We start from the raw sequence: 5,725 nt of genomic DNA, 5'->3' as shown, positions 1-5,725 counted from the left end.
GATCGAAGGGGCTCGGGTGGGGACAGTGGTTGTGGGGGGCGGCGGTGGGGCCTCGTCGAATGAAGAAAACTCGATGCGGGTGGGGGCGGGGGTGGGGGTGGGGTGGCGGAGGAACACATGCGGTGGGGCCGGTGGTTCGGCCGGCGGCCCGTGCGGTGTTCTGTATGGGAAGCATAGTATGTTCCTTGTTAGGAAGGGGAGCAGGGACATCTGCAGTCTAACAGCTGATAGAGCTGGCCTGTATGTGATCGATAGGCTTTCAATTACTAGCGGCAATACAACACCGTAATTTCCAGCCAGTTCCACTTTCCCGATTTATATATCCTTGTTATGGTGTACCCCTGTTATGTACACTATGATCTGCCTAGTTGCTGTGTGCTCTTGTTATCATGGTTTGGCAATAAACTCTCTATACAGTATATTATGAACCTATCATCTGCCAGCTATCCTTACTTCTGGAGCCTATTTTTCTGTGTACTTGTGCTAGATTATATAAATGCACGCACCATATTACAGCACACATGAGCTCTCTCATCAGAATCCACTGATAGCACACAAGTGTTTACAGGGGCGCCCCTATATTAGAATATCATCTGATTTACAAAGATAATCTCACAACTATTTATGTTTTCATGGTTCTCAGATATCATACGCAATTACAGTGAATATCAGAATCCGCACATCAGAAGAATATTGTGGAACACTGCAATGACTTACGAAATTGGCACAAGGCATTGAGTGCCATTCTGGAAGCAATGAAACTCGTACGCTCCCTGTCGGTGTCAAAACTGGCGGATCTCGGGTAGGGGGTCCCGAACTGTGCGTCTAGGCCGGATGGTAACAGGAGGCAAGGGACACGAAGTTTTACCCAGGTTCGGGCCCTCTCGATGGAGGTAAAACCCTACGTCCTGCTTGATTAATATTGATGATATGGGTAGTACAAGAGTAGATCTACCTCGAGATCAGAGAGGCTAAACCCTAGAAGCTAGCCTATGGTATGATTGTTGATGTGTATGTTGTCCTACGGACTAAAACCCTCCGGCTTATATAGACACCGGAGAGGGTTAGGGTTACATAGAGTCGGTTACAATGGTAGGAGATCTGAACATCCGTATCACCAAGCTTGCCTTCCACGCCAAGGAAAGTCCCTTCCGGACACGGGACGGAGTCTTCAATCTTGTATCTTCATAGTCCAGGAGTCCGGCTGAAGGTATAGTTCGGCTCTCCGAACACCCCCTAATCCAGGACTCCCTCAGTAGCCCCCGAACCAGGCTTCAATGACGATGAGTCCGGCGCGCAGATTGTCTTCGGCATTGCAAGGCGGGTTCTCCTCCAAATTCCGTGTACCTGTTTGAATAAAGTCCGGTTTCTTGTAGATGTTGTGCTCCTTGGCTTCTACGCCCAATAATGGCCGTTTCCCACGTGTCAAACGAATATGAAAAGTCTGAGTGTTTTTTCGTTCACACCCCTAGCCGCGTAAATGAGCTGCCCTATTTAAGGGGACGAGGATTTAGATCCAATCCACACCTTCTCCTCTCCACGAGTGTTCACCAGAGCGCATCCGACAAAGGTCCATTCCACCATGGCCAGCCGCCGCAACTCCTCCGCTCGCCCTTCCAGCCCGAAGCCTGGATATTGGGAGAGATGTTCCACTCTGCATAGCGAGCTAGTGACGCTCCAGACCAAGGGATTTCTCCCCCCGGCCTATATGGTCCCGGTTCGAGCCGGTCTTGCCGTCTACAATGGCGGAGAGCAAGCAGAGAATGCCCCTAATCCATCCAAAGGAGAGCGGGTGTGCCTTTTCCCTTACTTAATAAGGGGCTCGGATCTCCCATCCACCCATTTCTCCGGGGGCTGCTGGAGTTCTACGGCCTCCAGCTACATCATCTCACGCGTGCCTCAGTATTGCATATCGCGGGCTTTGCAGCCCTTTGCAAGCTGTTCTTGGGTATTGAAGCTCATTTTGGACTGTGGAAGGAGCTATTTTGCCTCGTGCCCCATTCCAAGAGAGGGTCAATGTACCAAGTGGGAGGAGCCGAAGTATGGCGCATCGCCGGTTCTGGATATCTGTCCGGAACCCCAAAGAAGGCGTCCGAAGATTGGCCCTCGGAATGGTTCTATATAGAAGACGTCCCGCTACCAGATCCTGTCCGGATCGGCCTCCCAGAATTCGATAGTGCTCCCTTAAAGAAGCGCCTAAGCTGGCGTCCACGGAGCCCTCAAAGGGAAAGTGACAGGAACATCGTTTACCTGATGGGCCGAATAAGATTGTTGGCCCATTCCGGACTAACCATGATCAAAGTTATGGCCGAATGCATCATGCGGGGGGTGTAGCCGCCTCAGTATAGAATCCACCCCATGTGGGATTTCAATGGGGAGAATGATGCCACCCGCTACGGCTGTAAAGGGCCAGATTCAGTTGCCACTCTTTGTACATGGGAGAAGAGGAGGAATTTCTCTGCGTTAACCCACATGGTGGATTATCTATGCACAATCCCCCAAGCTGGGTAAGTGGTCGCATCTACTTGCTCATCCGTTTAGTGTTCCCATTGTTAAATACTTAGTCTGATGACCTCAACGCAGGAAATGCGCCGGGCTGTTAAGGAAATAAGCAGCCCACCTCCACAACCCGAGGACCCAGGACGGTCTCTCGACCCGGCCTCTCAAGAGGATCCAGACATATCTGTGGAGCTGATTGATGGAGTGTTCCATCAATTGAGCGAGGACAACACCTTGGTGGCCATTACGGCCAATTACCCAGGGCTAATCCTGATGCCCCAGGTACCTGAGATCGAAGTCCCAGTACCCCAGATAGGGGTCCGTCCATGCGTGTTCAATTTCTTGATTGCAACCGAACTTTGCAGGGGAGGTTGTTGAGGCGGAAGGCCGAACCTGCGGCGACAAGCCAACGAGGGGCCGCAGGGCCCCATGGGCAGGAAAGAGGTGCAGTCCGGACCGAGGCATCAGCGCAAAGGTATGGCGCGCCCCTCTATCCCAGTTGTTATACCTTCGAGGCACATTTGGCACTCGTTCCCTCTTCAGGACAAAGAGACCTCGCCGGACTATATCCGGAGAGGCTGCCACTCGCGCCTCCACCAGCCAGGCTCCAAAGCCTGGTCCGAGGGCGGAGGCGAACGCAAGGCGCGTGCCGGACGTTCCTCCGACGGAGGATGCGGACGGGTTGTCTGCCACCAACTCTGAGGTGGAAAGTGCCATGAACCACAGGCGTCGCCGGACAATTCTTCACGACGCTTGCTTCTCCCAAGAGGCGTTAGATGCCTTCAATTTGGGAGATGCGCACCTCCGTGCCGCTCAAAATGGTCTAGCCAGAGCCACGGAGCAATATGTAAAAGACATACGGGTAAGAAAATTTTCGTAAATATATATGTAGCAGTAGCCCTCGAGACTTGAAACAGTTAGAATAACTGGTTTAAGGATCATTTGATATACAGGTTCTTACAGAAAAGAATTCCCTACTGTCCCAGGAGCTGGAAGAGTGCAAAGCCCAACTAGAGGCCGCACTAGCCGCGGCAGGGGAGCCTAAGGAGGCCCCCTCTGGTAATAGACATTTCGAAAGACAAGTATTTTGCGAAGCACGGCTTTGGTACGAATCTGACAAATAGAATTGCAGATGGCGCCGGATTGAATCCGGAAAAGCAACATCTCCTACGCCAGCTAAAGGCTGGTGAGAGGGTGCTATTAAAGGTGATGGGGGAGAAGAACGTTCTCCAAGATGCCAACACCCGGCTGGGCGTCGAGCTGAAAGATGTTCGTGCCTAGCTATCAGACTCCGTGAAGGAGAATCAGCGGCTTCGGCGCGGCATATTTAGTAAGTGCTTGAACAAACCTTTTGAAAGAAAGTTCGGAGGGGAAGTCGACTGACAGAGCAATGTCTGTAGGTGTGTTAACAGGTCGTCCGGCGGAGGACATGCCCGGTTCTACGGGTGACCTTCTTCCCGAGCTCTCGCAACTGCTCGATCGAGTTCGGCAGGCGATGCGAGGCGTCGCCCAGGTCCTGTGGCCATCCGTCTCCATGCCCGAAGGTATTGGAGAGCTTGCGGAGAAGCTAAAGGGAGAACGGTGATGCTTCTAATTGTGGAAGATATCAGCCTGCCGTCAAGGTGCTAGGGAGGCCTGCGCCATGGTGAAGACGCGGTACTCAAAGGCTGACCCCAACCATATGGCCGAGGTCGGTCCTATAGGGCCCGATGGGAAGGAGATCCCTGTAATCTTAGTATACGGCCAAGTAGAGTTGGCCGCAAAGTACTCCCAGCAGGACTGTAAATTAGATAGCCTGTTAGATGGTATTGAAGAGGAATACAATCAGTCAAAATGACTTATGTAATCGAATTGACATTTATAATGCCTTCTAGGCGGATTGTAGATCATTTGTCATGGCCGACCTTTTCACTTCAACCTCGGGGCCTGACGGTCCAGAGTGTGTCCGAATTCCCATGCGGTTATATAGGAACCGGGGAATGCGTGGAGACCAGGCGTAGGGGTCATTAGTGCGTGAACAGACAAGTGCCCGACTAGTTATGTTATATTACATGGTTAGTAAGAAACATCTTCCAGGGAGAATAGTTCCGTTAGGGGTTCCTTTCCCTGGGGGAGGGGGGCATGCCCTAAAGTGCATGTCCATGGTGCAAAAAGAAACGCAGGAAAAATGCCTGGGGGCACATAGATAAAGAAAAAGATTATCTTTAGTTCACCGACCGAATATTCTCTTAAGAACGCTAGCTTTCAGCTTCACCCAGTCTGAGGTACACGTCCGGCTGATCCGGCAGTAACAATCTTAGAGGTGCTCCCTTTACCACCTAGCGGAATAATCGGGAACGTAGGGGTAAGCACAGGAGCCAGGCAACCCAGCTTGGCCAAAACTTAAGTCATATCGATGCATATAATGGTGAATAAAAGGTACATGCGGAAGTTTGACACATGTGTTAGGCATGAAGCCCTTATAAATAAGCTTCTATTTACAGAAGCCCCCAGGTTTACTGAGCGCGGATAGCGCGTCAATTTGTGAGCCTTTAAAGGTTATAAGAGAGAAAAAAAGGTAGAAGGAGAGAAATGTAACACGGACAGTATATAAAAAATGGACAGAGTAAGGAGACGAACACAGGATCCGGCGCTAGGCATAGAATCTTCGGAGACGGGCTGCGTTCCATGGGTTTGGCTCGAGTCGGTTATCCGATGCATTTCGTAGGCGGTACGCTCCACCAGTCAGGACTTGGTCAATTATGAAGGGACCTTCCCACTTGGGCTTGAGTTTGTCCTTTTTCTTGTCCGGCAGGCGTAGAACTAATTCGCCAACATTGTAATTTTTGGCCCGTACATCTCTGCTTTGGTATCTTCGAGCTTTCTGTTGATAGAATGCGGAACGGGCTTTTGCCACGTCACGCTCCTCCTCTAATGCGTCCAAACTGTCCTGCCGATCAAGCTCGGCTTCTCTTTCCTCATACATGCGCACTCGAGGTGACTCATGAATTATGTCGCAAGGCAGAACTTCCTCTACGCCGTACACCATGAAGAATGGTGTGTATCCAGTGGTGCGATTCGGCGTGGTCCGCAGCCCCCAGAGTACGGAGTCGAGCTCCTCTACCCAGTGTGTGTTAGATTCCTTGAGGGACCGCACTAGTCTGGGTTTGATGCCGCTCATGATAAGACCATTTGCACGTTTGACCTGGCCGTTAGTTTGTGGGTGATAGACGGAAGCATAATCGAG

The sequence above is a fragment of the Triticum dicoccoides genome, chromosome 3A (assembly GCF_002162155.2).
Source record: "Triticum dicoccoides isolate Atlit2015 ecotype Zavitan chromosome 3A, WEW_v2.0, whole genome shotgun sequence".
Lineage (NCBI taxonomy): Eukaryota > Viridiplantae > Streptophyta > Magnoliopsida > Poales > Poaceae > Triticum > Triticum dicoccoides.
This window is presented reverse-complemented; position numbering follows the sequence as displayed.